Here is a 13,539-nt window from a genome sequence, read left to right as displayed (position 1 = left end):
CATAATTATTGAATGATATATATTGGTTTGATTGAAATATGTTCGTAGAGGTGGTGATAGGCTTTCTGTGTCTGTCTGAGAGCAAGGACCGGTTAACGTCTTTTTCCAAGAGCAGTTTGTTGTGAAAGGTATCCGACAAAGGAGTATGTATTGTGATGTGGTTCTCTGACTGCTTCTGTCCACTTGCCAAAAGTTCCAAGGCCCTATGATAGCACAAAAACTGTAAGATTGAAGTGGTGTGTGCCGGAGGTTTAAAATGGTCAGTTTAATTAAAGACAGAAAAGTGAAACGAATGACTGCAGAAATACTGTATGTGGCCATGAACTGAGATGAAAGGATGATTTTGGAACTCTGTCTTGCAGATTACCCTCAATGCCGCAATGGATAGGGCACTACTCTCACAGACCAGGGTGTGTAAGTTTAAGTCTATCGGAGGTGCACACCCTGAACTAATACATTTTTGCTGAAACCTAATCATATTGTTTACTCTTCCTCGTAGCAGCTTGCCAGGGTGATAGTATTTTGCAACAGAACCATTCCACTTCTTCACTGAAAAGAGTCATGCTGGTTACCCAAATGTGCAGCGTGTCATTTTATACAACTTTCTTTATTGAAATTAAACTTGGACTCACTTGAAATATTCTCTTTCAAAATGAATGTTTTGAGCTGCTGTGAATTTTATTTCTAGAGGTGGTGACAGGCTTTCAGGTACGTGCTTAGGTCAAGGCCCTGTTCATGTCACTTGTATAAGCTAATTCAGGGAGCAAATTAGCAAGTCAATAAATGGGAAGTCTGAACTACTGTCAAAGCAGTTTCATTCTCTTTTCAAATAATCCAAAAATACCATTGCAGCATAAAACAGAGTATGCAATAAAAGAAGAAGGAGGATTAACGGCAAAAAAGCACAGCATAAGATATGAAACTTTGGAAATTATCTAGATATTGTTTGAAAAAACTCCTTTGATGGAAAGAAGATGAAGAACGGTATGGGATCCTGTCCTGCGCACCTGTAATTGATATGTTCCACATCCATTCATACCACCTAACCCTAAACATCCAAACATGTTGCAGTCAGTGACCATGTGGCCTAATGGATAAGGTGTCTGACTTCGGATCAGAAGATTGAGGGTTCGGGTCCCTTCATGGGTGAGTCTTTCTCTCACAGCACCCAACTTATCTTTACATACAAACTGGAAACACACTCTTACAATACTCCTTTCACTCTCACTCATTAAGAAAGCCCAATGCAAACTGCACAATCAGTCACGTTATGCCTTCAGCATTGCTACTTTTCTGTCTTTCTGCCATACCAAAGTACCTCTTCATAAATGCCACGGATATGCAATACGTATACAACAATATGACATGGCGCAATCATTCTGAACAGAACTGTGGGTAGATTCATTGCAGGGAGTGTGTGCGTGCAGAAAGCAGAAACTATGCATGGGTAGAAGCTCTATGATTTTCTCCAGGAATAATGCAAATTGTCCCTCAGAAAAAGTATAGTACTAGAGAAGAATCATAAAGGATTGACACAATTGCTGCCTTTGCTGTTGCCCAAGTTGTGTAATCTGTCAAGGACTGGTCTCTTGCAGATTCAGGCACCTAGTTGCGATTGTGTGGTATAAATCACCCTTACAACCATTTTTGCTATAAACTTGAGATCTTTCTGATATACTATCTCACAGACTTCTTATGAATGAGGAACTCTGAAATTGTCACATTCCAATTTGTACGTCCTTAAAACTCTGCTGGTTATTCAAATGGGCAGATTGTTTTTTAAATTCCTTTCTGTCTCGAGATGTAGTTATATTGATACAGAGGCATAATTATTGAATGATATATATTGGTTTGATTGAAATATGTTCGTAGAGGTGGTGATAGGCTTTCTGTGTCTGTCTGAGAGCAAGGACCAGTTAACGTCTTTTTCCAAGAGCAGTTTGTTGTGAAAGGTATCAGACAAAGGAGTATGTATTGTGATGTGGTTCTCTGACTGCTTCTGTCCACTTGCCAAAAGTTCCAAGGTCCTATGATAGCACAAAAACTGTAAGATTGAAGTGGTGTGTGCCAGAGGTTTAAAATGGTCAGTTTAATTAAAGACAGAAAAGTGAAACGAATGACTGCAGAAATACTGTATGTGGCCATGAACTGAGATGAAAGGATGATTTTGGAACTCTGTCTTGCAGATTACCCTCAATGCCGCAATGGATAGGGCACTACTCTCACAGACCAGGGTGTGTAAGTTTAAGTCTATCGGAGGTGCACACCCTGAACTAATACATTTTTGCTGAAACCTAATCATATTGTTTACTCTTCCTCGTAGCAGCTTGCCAGGGTGATAGTATATTGCAACAGAACCATTCCACTTCTTCACTGAAAAGAGTCATGCTGGTTACCCAAATGTGCAGCGTGTCATTTTATACAACTTTCTTTATTGAAATTAAACTTGGACTCACTTGAAATATTCTCTTTCAAAATTAATGTTTTGAGCTGCTGTGAATTTTATTTCTAGAGGTGGTGACAGGCTTTCAGGTACGTGTTTAGGTCAAGGCCCTGTTCATGTCACTTGTACAAGCTAATTCAGGGAGCAAATTAGCAAGTCAAGAAATGGGAAGTCTGAACTACTGTCAAAGCAGTTTCATTCTCTTTTCAAATAATCCAAAAATACCATTGCAGCATAAAACAGAGTATTCAATAAAAGAAGAAGGAGGATTAACGGCAAAAAAGCACATCATAAGATATGAAACTTTGGAAATTATCTAGATATTGTTTGAAAAAACTCCTTTGATGGAAAGAAGATGAAGAACGGTATGGGATCCTGTCCTGCGCACCTGTAATTGATATGTTCCACATCCATTCATACCACCTAACCCTAAACATCCAAACATATTGCAGTCAGTGACCATGTGGCCTAATGGATAAGGTGTCTGACTTCGGATCAGAAGATTGAGGGTTCGGGTCCCTTCATGGGTGAGTCTTTTTCTCACAGCACCCAACTTATCTTTACATACAAACTGGAAACACACTCTTACAATACTCCTTTCACTCTCACTCATTAAGAAAGCCCAATGCAAACTGCACAATCAGTCACGTTATGCCTTCAGCATTGCTACTTTTCTGTCTTTCTGCCATACCAAAGTACCTCTTCATAAATGCCACGGATATGCAATACGTATACAACAATATGACATGGCGCAATCATTCTGAACAGAACTGTGGGTAGATTCATTGCAGGGAGTGTGTGCGTGCAGAAAGCAGAAACTATGCATGGGTAGAAGCTCTATGATTTTCTCCAGGAATAATGCAAATTGTCCCTCAGAAAAAGTATAGTACTAGAGAAGAATCATAAAGGATTGACACAATTGCTGCCTTTGCTGTTGCCCAAGTTGTGTAATCTGTCAAGGACTGGTCTCTTGCAGATTCAGGCACCTAGTTGCGATTGTGTGGTATAAATCACCCTTACAACCATTTTTGCTATAAACTTGAGATCTTTCTGATATACTATCTCACAGACTTCTTATGAATGAGGAACTCTGAAATTGTCACATTCCAATTTGTACGTCCTTAAAACTCTGCTGGTTATTCAAATGGGCAGATTGTTTTTTAAATTCCTTTCTGTCTCGAGATGTAGTTATATTGATACAGAGGCATAATTATTGAATGATATATATTGGTTTGATTGAAATATGTTCGTAGAGGTGGTGATAGGCTTTCTGTGTCTGTCTGAGAGCAAGGACCAGTTAACGTCTTTTTCCAAGAGCAGTTTGTTGTGAAAGGTATCAGACAAAGGAGTATGTATTGTGATGTGGTTCTCTGACTGCTTCTGTCCACTTGCCAAAAGTTCCAAGGTCCTATGATAGCACAAAAACTGTAAGATTGAAGTGGTGTGTGCCAGAGGTTTAAAATGGTCAGTTTAATTAAAGACAGAAAAGTGAAACGAATGACTGCAGAAATACTGTATGTGGCCATGAACTGAGATGAAAGGATGATTTTGGAACTCTGTCTTGCAGATTACCCTCAATGCCGCAATGGATAGGGCACTACTCTCACAGACCAGGGTGTGTAAGTTTAAGTCTATCGGAGGTGCACACCCTGAACTAATACATTTTTGCTGAAACCTAATCATATTGTTTACTCTTCCTCGTAGCAGCTTGCCAGGGTGATAGTATATTGCAACAGAACCATTCCACTTCTTCACTGAAAAGAGTCATGCTGGTTACCCAAATGTGCAGCGTGTCATTTTATACAACTTTCTTTATTGAAATTAAACTTGGACTCACTTGAAATATTCTCTTTCAAAATTAATGTTTTGAGCTGCTGTGAATTTTATTTCTAGAGGTGGTGACAGGCTTTCAGGTACGTGTTTAGGTCAAGGCCCTGTTCATGTCACTTGTACAAGCTAATTCAGGGAGCAAATTAGCAAGTCAAGAAATGGGAAGTCTGAACTACTGTCAAAGCAGTTTCATTCTCTTTTCAAATAATCCAAAAATACCATTGCAGCATAAAACAGAGTATTCAATAAAAGAAGAAGGAGGATTAACGGCAAAAAAGCACATCATAAGATATGAAACTTTGGAAATTATCTAGATATTGTTTGAAAAAACTCCTTTGATGGAAAGAAGATGAAGAACGGTATGGGATCCTGTCCTGCGCACCTGTAATTGATATGTTCCACATCCATTCATACCACCTAACCCTAAACACCCAAACATATTGCAGTCAGTGACCATGTGGCCTAATGAATAAGGCGTCTGACTTTGGATCAGAAGATTGAGGGTTCGAGTCCCTTCATGGTTGAGTCTTTTTGTCACAGCACCCAACTTATCTTTACATACAAACTGGAAATACACTCTTACAATACTCATTTCACTCTCACTCATTAAGAAAGCCCAATGCAAACTGCACAATCAGTCATGTTATACCTTCAGCATTGCTACTTTTCTGTCTTTCTGCCATACCAAAGTACCTCTTCATAAATGCCACGGATATGCAATACGTATACAACAATATGTCATGGCACAATCATTCCGAACAGAACTGTGGGTAGACTCAGTGCAGGGAGTGTGTGCGTGCAGAAAGCAGAAACTATGCATGGGTAGAAGCTCTATGATTTTCTCCAGGAATAATGCAAATTGTCCCTCAGAAAAAGTATAGTACTAGAGAAGAATCATAAACGATTGACACAATTGCTGCCTTTGCGGTTGCCCCAGTTGTGTAATCTGTCAAGGACTGGTCTCTTGCAGATTGAGGCACTTAGTTGCAATTGTGTGGTAAAAATCACCCTTACAACCATTTTTGCTATAAACTTGAGATCTTTCTGAGATACTATCTCACAGACTTCTTATGAATGAGGAAGTCTGAAATTGTCACATTCCAATTTGTACGTCCTTAAAACTATGCTGGTTATTCAAAAGGGCAGATTGTTTTTTAAATTCCTTTCTGTCTCGAGTTGTAGTTATATTGATACAGAGGCATAATTGTTGAATGATATATATTGGTTTGATTGAAATATGTTCGTAGAGGTGGTGATAGGCTTTCTGTGTCTGTCTGAGAGCAAGAACCGGTTAACGTCTTTTTCCAAGAGCAGTTTGTTGTGAAAGGTATCAGGCAAAGGAGTATGTATTGTGATGTGGTTCTCTGACTGCTTCTGTCCACTTGCCAAAAGTTCCAAGGCCCTATGATAGCACAAAAACGGTAAGACTGAAGTGGTGGGTGCCGGAGGTTTAAAATGGTCAGTTTAATTAAAGACAGAAAAGTGAAACGAATGACTGCAGAAATACTGTATGTAGCCATGAACTGAGATGAAAGGATGATTTTGGAACTCTGTCTTGCAGATTACCCTCAATGCCGCAATGGATAGGGCACTACTCTCACAGACCAGGGTGTGTAAGTTTAAGTCTATCTGAGGTGCACACCCTGAACTAATACATTTTTGCTGAAACCTAATCATATTGTTTACTCTTCCTCGTAGCAGCTTGCCAGGGTGATAGTATATTGCAACAGAACCATTCCACTTCTTCACTGAAAAGTGTCATGTTGGTTACCCAAATGTGCAGCGTGTCATTTTATACAGCTTTCTTTATTGAAATTAAACTTGGACTCACTTGAAATATTCTCTTTCAAAATGAATGTTTTGAGCTGCTGTGAATTTTATTTCCAGAGGTGGTGACAGCCTTTCAGGTACGTGCTTAGGTCAAGGCCCTGTTCATGTCACTTGTATAAGCTAATTCAGGGAGCAAATTAGCAAGTCAATAAATGGGAAGTCTGAACTACTGTCAAAGCAGTTTCATTCTCTTTTCAAATAATCCAAAAATACCATTGCAGCATAAAACAGAGTATTCAATAAAAGAAGAAGGAGGATTAACGGCAAAAAAGCACATCATAAGATATGAAACTTTGGAAATTATCTAGATATTGTTTGAAAAAACCCCTTTGATGGAAAGAAGATGAAGAACGGTATGGGATCCTGTCCTGCGCACCTGTAATTGATATGTTCCACATCCATTCATACCACCTAACCCTAAACACCCAAACGTATTGCAGTCAGTGACCATGTGGCCTAATGGATAAGGCGTCTGACTTCGGATCAGAAGATTGAGGGTTCGAGTCCCTTCATGGTTGAGTCTTTTTCTCACAGCACCCAACTTATCTTTACATACAAACTGGAAACACACTCTTACAATACTCCTTTCACTCTCACTAATTAAGAAAGCCCAATGCAAACTGCACTATCAGTCACGTTATGCCTTCAGCATTGCTACTTTTCTGTCTTTCTGCCATACCAAAGTACCTCTTCATAAATGCCACGGATATGCAATACGTATACAACAATATGTCATGGCACAATCATTCCGAACAGAACTGTGGGTAGACTCAGTGCAGGGAGTGTGTGCGTGCAGAAAGCAGAAACTATGCATGGGTAGAAGCTCTATGATTTTCTCCAGGAATAATGCAAATTGTCCCTCAGAAAAAGTATAGTACTAGAGAAGAATCATAAAGGATTGACACAATTGCTGCCTTTGCTGTTGCCCCAGTTGTGTAATCTGTCAAGGACTGGTCTCTTGCAGATTGAGGCACCTAGTTGCGATTGTGTGGTATAAATCACCCTTACAACCATTTTTGCTATAAACTTGAGATCTTTCTGAGATACTATCTCACAGACTTCTTATGAATGAGGAACTCTGAAATTGTCACATTCCAATTTGTACGTCCTTAAAACTCTGCTGGTTATTCAAATGGGCAGATTGTTTTTTAAATTCCTTTCTGTCTCGAGTTGTAGTTATATTGATACAGAGGCATAATTATTGAATGATATATATTGGTTTGATTGAAATATGTTCGTAGAGGTGGTGATAGGCTTTCTGTGTCTGTCTGAGAGCAAGGACCGGTTAACGTCTTTTTCCAAGAGCAGTTTGTTGTGAAAGGTATCAGACAAAGGAGTATGTATTGTGATGTGGTTCTCTGACTGCTTCTGTCCACTTGCCAAAAGTTCCAAGGCCCTATGATAGCACAAAAACGGTAAGATTGAAGTGGTGGGTGCCGGAGGTTTAAAATGGTCAGTTTAATTAAAGACAGAAAAGTGAAACGAATGACTGCAGAAATACTGTATGTAGCCATCAACTGAGATGAAAGGATGATTTTGGAACTCTGTCTTGCAGATTACCCTCAATGCCGCAATGGATAGGGCACTACTCTCACAGACCAGGGTGTGTAAGTTTAAGTCTATCTGAGGTGCACACCCTGAACTAATACATTTTTGCTGAAACCTAATCATATTGTTTACTCTTCCTCGTAGCAGCTTGCCAGGGTGATAGTATATTGCAACAGAACCATTCCACTTCTTCACTGAAAAGTGTCATGTTGGTTACCCAAATGTGCAGCGTGTCATTTTATACAGCTTTCTTTATTGAAATTAAACTTGGACTCACTTGAAATATTCTCTTTCAAAATGAATGTTTTGAGCTGCTGTGAATTTTATTTCCAGAGGTGGTGACAGCCTTTCAGGTACGTGCTTAGGTCAAGGCCCTGTTCATGTCACTTGTATAAGCTAATTCAGGGAGCAAATTAGCAAGTCAATAAATGGGAAGTCTGAACTACTGTCAAAGCAGTTTCATTCTCTTTTCAAATAATCCAAAAATACCATTGCAGCATAAAACAGAGTATTCAATAAAAGAAGAAGGAGGATTAACGGCAAAAAAGCACATCATAAGATATGAAACTTTGGAAATTATCTAGATATTGTTTGAAAAAACTCCTTTGATGGAAAGAAGATGAAGAACGGTATGGGATCCTGTCCTGCGCACCTGTAATTGATATGTTCCACATCCATTCATACCACCTAACCCTAAACACCCAAACTTACTGCAGTCAGTGACCATGTGGCCTAATGGATAAGGCGTCTGACTTCGGATCAGAAGATTGAGGGTTCGAGTCCCTTCATGGTTGAGTCTTTTTGTCACAGCACCCAACTTATCTTTACATACAAACTGGAAATACACTCTTACAATAATCATTTCACTCTCACTCATTAAGAAAGCCCAATGCAAACTGCACAATCAGTCATGTTATACCTTCAGCATTGCTACTTTTCTGTCTTTCTGCCATACCAAAGTACCTCTTCATAAATGCCACGGATATGCAATACGTATACAACAATATGTCATGGCACAATCATTCCGAACAGAACTGTGGGTAGACTCAGTGCAGGGAGTGTGTGCGTGCAGAAAGCAGAAACTATGCATGGGTAGAAGCTCTATGATTTTCTCCAGGAATAATGCAAATTGTCCCTCAGAAAAAGTATAGTACTAGAGAAGAATCATAAAGGATTGACACAATTGCTGCCTTTGCTGTTGCCCCAGTTGTGTAATCTGTCAAGGACTGGTCTCTTGCAGATTGAGGCACCTAGTTGCGATTGTGTGGTATAAATCACCCTTACAACCATTTTTGCTATAAACTTGAGATCTTTCTGAGATACTATCTCACAGACTTCTTATGAATGAGGAACTCTGAAATTGTCACATTCCAATTTGTACGTCCTTAAAACTCTGCTGGTTATTCAAATGGGCAGATTGTTTTTTAAATTCCTTTCTGTCTCGAGTTGTAGTTATATTGATACAGAGGCATAATTATTGAATGATATATATTGGTTTGATTGAAATATGTTCGTAGAGGTGGTGATAGGCTTTCTGTGTCTGTCTGAGAGCAAGGACCGGTTAACGTCTTTTTCCAAGAGCAGTTTGTTGTGAAAGGTATCAGACAAAGGAGTATGTATTGTGATGTGGTTCTCTGACTGCTTCTGTCCACTTGCCAAAAGTTCCAAGGCCCTATGATAGCACAAAAACTGTAAGATTGAAGTGGTGTGTGCCGGAGGTTTAAAATGGTCAGTTTAATTAAAGACAGAAAAGTGAAACGAATGACTGCAGAAATACTGTATGTGGCCATGAACTGAGATGAAAGGATGATTTTGGAACTCTGTCTTGCAGATTACCCTCAATGCCGCAATGGATAGGGCACTACTCTCACAGACCAGGGTGTGTAAGTTTAAGTCTATCGGAGGTGCACACCCTGAACTAATACATTTTTGCTGAAACCTAATCATATTGTTTACTCTTCCTCGTAGCAGCTTGCCAGGGTGATAGTATTTTGCAACAGAACCATTCCACTTCTTCACTGAAAAGAGTCATGCTGGTTACCCAAATGTGCAGCGTGTCATTTTATACAACTTTCTTTATTGAAATTAAACTTGGACTCACTTGAAATATTCTCTTTCAAAATGAATGTTTTGAGCTGCTGTGAATTTTATTTCTAGAGGTGGTGACAGGCTTTCAGGTACGTGCTTAGGTCAAGGCCCTGTTCATGTCACTTGTATAAGCTAATTCAGGGAGCAAATTAGCAAGTCAATAAATGGGAAGTCTGAACTACTGTCAAAGCAGTTTCATTCTCTTTTCAAATAATCCAAAAATACCATTGCAGCATAAAACAGAGTATGCAATAAAAGAAGAAGGAGGATTAACGGCAAAAAAGCACAGCATAAGATATGAAACTTTGGAAATTATCTAGATATTGTTTGAAAAAACTCCTTTGATGGAAAGAAGATGAAGAACGGTATGGGATCCTGTCCTGCGCACCTGTAATTGATATGTTCCACATCCATTCATACCACCTAACCCTAAACACCCAAACATATTGCAGTCAGTGACCATGTGGCCTAATGGATAAGGTGTCTGACTTCGGATCAGAAGATTGAGGGTTCGAGTCCCTTCATGGGTGAGTCTTTTTCTCACAGCACCCAACTTATCTTTACATACAAACTGGAAACACACTCTTACAATACTCCTTTCACTCTCACTCATTAAGAAAGCCCAATGCAAACTGCACAATCAGTCACGTTATGCCTTCAGCATTGCTACTTTTCTGTCTTTCTGCCATACCAAAGAACCTCTTCATAAATGCCACGGATATGCAATACGTATACAACAATATGACATGGCGCAATCATTCTGAACAGAACTGTGGGTAGATTCATTGCAGGGAGTGTGTGCGTGCAGAAAGCAGAAACTATGCATGGGTAGAAGCTCTATGATTTTCTCCAGGAATAATGCAAATTGTCCCTCAGAAAAAGTATAGTACTAGAGAAGAATCATAAAGGATTGACACAATTGCTGCCTTTGCTGTTGCCCAAGTTGTGTAATCTGTCAAGGACTGGTCTCTTGCAGATTCAGGCACCTAGTTGCGATTGTGTGGTATAAATCACCCTTACAACCATTTTTGCTATAAACTTGAGATCTTTCTGATATACTATCTCACAGACTTCTTATGAATGAGGAACTCTGAAATTGTCACATTCCAATTTGTACGTCCTTAAAACTCTGCTGGTTATTCAAATGGGCAGATTGTTTTTTAAATTCCTTTCTGTCTCGAGATGTAGTTATATTGATACAGAGGCATAATTATTGAATGATATATATTGGTTTGATTGAAATATGTTCGTAGAGGTGGTGATAGGCTTTCTGTGTCTGTCTGAGAGCAAGGACCAGTTAACGTCTTTTTCCAAGAGCAGTTTGTTGTGAAAGGTATCAGACAAAGGAGTATGTATTGTGATGTGGTTCTCTGACTGCTTCTGTCCACTTGCCAAAAGTTCCAAGGTCCTATGATAGCACAAAAACTGTAAGATTGAAGTGGTGTGTGCCAGAGGTTTAAAATGGTCAGTTTAATTAAAGACAGAAAAGTGAAACGAATGACTGCAGAAATACTGTATGTGGCCATGAACTGAGATGAAAGGATGATTTTGGAACTCTGTCTTGCAGATTACCCTCAATGCCGCAATGGATAGGGCACTACTCTCACAGACCAGGGTGTGTAAGTTTAAGTCTATCGGAGGTGCACACCCTGAACTAATACATTTTTGCTGAAACCTAATCATATTGTTTACTCTTCCTCGTAGCAGCTTGCCAGGGTGATAGTATATTGCAACAGAACCATTCCACTTCTTCACTGAAAAGAGTCATGCTGGTTACCCAAATGTGCAGCGTGTCATTTTATACAACTTTCTTTATTGAAATTAAACTTGGACTCACTTGAAATATTCTCTTTCAAAATTAATGTTTTGAGCTGCTGTGAATTTTATTTCTAGAGGTGGTGACAGGCTTTCAGGTACGTGTTTAGGTCAAGGCCCTGTTCATGTCACTTGTACAAGCTAATTCAGGGAGCAAATTAGCAAGTCAAGAAATGGGAAGTCTGAACTACTGTCAAAGCAGTTTCATTCTCTTTTCAAATAATCCAAAAATACCATTGCAGCATAAAACAGAGTATTCAATAAAAGAAGAAGGAGGATTAACGGCAAAAAAGCACATCATAAGATATGAAACTTTGGAAATTATCTAGATATTGTTTGAAAAAACTCCTTTGATGGAAAGAAGATGAAGAACGGTATGGGATCCTGTCCTGCGCACCTGTAATTGATATGTTCCACATCCATTCATACCACCTAACCCTAAACACCCAAACATATTGCAGTCAGTGACCATGTGGCCTAATGAATAAGGCGTCTGACTTCGGATCAGAAGATTGAGGGTTCGAGTCCCTTCATGGTTGAGTCTTTTTGTCACAGCACCCAACTTATCTTTACATACAAACTGGAAATACACTCTTACAATACTCATTTCACTCTCACTCATTAAGAAAGCCCAATGCAAACTGCACAATCAGTCATGTTATACCTTCAGCATTGCTACTTTTCTGTCTTTCTGCCATACCAAAGTACCTCTTCATAAATGCCACGGATATGCAATACGTATACAACAATATGTCATGGCACAATCATTCCGAACAGAACTGTGGGTAGACTCAGTGCAGGGAGTGTGTGCGTGCAGAAAGCAGAAACTATGCATGGGTAGAAGCTCTATGATTTTCTCCAGGAATAATGCAAATTGTCCCTCAGAAAAAGTATAGTACTAGAGAAGAATCATAAACGATTGACACAATTGCTGCCTTTGCTGTTGCCCCAGTTGTGTAATCTGTCAAGGACTGGTCTCTTGCAGATTGAGGCACTTAGTTGCAATTGTGTGGTAAAAATCACCCTTACAACCATTTTTGCTATAAACTTGAGATCTTTCTGAGATACTATCTCACAGACTTCTTATGAATGAGGAAGTCTGAAATTGTCACATTCCAATTTGTACGTCCTTAAAACTATGCTGGTTATTCAAAAGGGCAGATTGTTTTTTAAATTCCTTTCTGTCTCGAGTTGTAGTTATATTGATACAGAGGCATAATTGTTGAATGATATATATTGGTTTGATTGAAATATGTTCGTAGAGGTGGTGATAGGCTTTCTGTGTCTGTCTGAGAGCAAGAACCGGTTAACGTCTTTTTCCAAGAGCAGTTTGTTGTGAAAGGTATCAGGCAAAGGAGTATGTATTGTGATGTGGTTCTCTGACTGCTTCTGTCCACTTGCCAAAAGTTCCAAGGCCCTATGATAGCACAAAAACTGTAAGATTGAAGTGGTGTGTGCCGGAGGTTTAAAATGGTCAGTTTAATTAAAGACAGAAAAGTGAAACGAATGACTGCAGAAATACTGTATGTAGCCATGAACTGAGATGAAAGGATGATTTTGGAACTCTGTCTTGCAGATTACCCTCAATGCCGCAATGGATAGGGCACTACTCTCACAGACCAGGGTGTGTAAGTTTAAGTCTATCTGAGGTGCACACCCTGAACTAATACATTTTTGCTGAAACCTAATCATATTGTTTACTCTTCCTCGTAGCAGCTTGCCAGGGTGATAGTATATTGCAACAGAACCATTCCACTTCTTCACTGAAAAGAGTCATGCTGGTTACCCAAATGTGCAGCGTGTCATTTTATACAACTTTCTTTATTGAAATTAAACTTGGACTCACTTGAAATATTCTCTTTCAAAATGAATGTTTTGAGCTGCTGTGAATTTTATTTCTAGAGGTGGTGACAGGCTTTCAGGTACGTGCTTAGGTCAAGGCCCTGTTCATGTCACTTGTATGAGCTAATTCAGGGAGCAAATTA

At 39.3% G+C, this 13,539-nt stretch overlaps 5 non-coding genes across 5 annotated transcripts; all 5 read left to right on the top strand.

Annotated features, from left to right (window-relative positions):
• Positions 1–4,724: 4,724 nt before the first annotated feature.
• TRNAQ-UUG (transfer RNA glutamine (anticodon UUG)) lies at positions 4,725–4,797 on the top strand. The gene has a single exon. It is a non-coding gene; the product is annotated as a tRNA-Gln (tRNA).
• Positions 4,798–6,548: 1,751 nt separating this feature from the next.
• Positions 6,549–6,621, top strand: TRNAR-UCG (transfer RNA arginine (anticodon UCG)). Its single transcript has one exon. It is a non-coding gene; the product is annotated as a tRNA-Arg (tRNA).
• A 1,751-nt stretch (positions 6,622–8,372) lies between these two features.
• Positions 8,373–8,445, top strand: TRNAR-UCG (transfer RNA arginine (anticodon UCG)). The gene has a single exon. It is a non-coding gene; the product is annotated as a tRNA-Arg (tRNA).
• Positions 8,446–10,196: 1,751 nt separating this feature from the next.
• Positions 10,197–10,274, top strand: TRNAR-UCG (transfer RNA arginine (anticodon UCG)). Its single transcript has one exon. It is a non-coding gene; the product is annotated as a tRNA-Arg (tRNA).
• Positions 10,275–12,020: 1,746 nt separating this feature from the next.
• On the top strand, positions 12,021–12,093 carry TRNAR-UCG (transfer RNA arginine (anticodon UCG)). Its single transcript has one exon. It is a non-coding gene; the product is annotated as a tRNA-Arg (tRNA).
• Positions 12,094–13,539: the final 1,446 nt, after the last annotated feature.

This window comes from Pleurodeles waltl, chromosome 4_1 (genome assembly GCF_031143425.1).
Source record: "Pleurodeles waltl isolate 20211129_DDA chromosome 4_1, aPleWal1.hap1.20221129, whole genome shotgun sequence".
NCBI lineage: Eukaryota > Metazoa > Chordata > Amphibia > Caudata > Salamandridae > Pleurodeles > Pleurodeles waltl.
The sequence above is the reverse complement of the archived record's forward strand: the minus strand, read 5'-3'. Positions and strand labels throughout refer to the sequence as shown.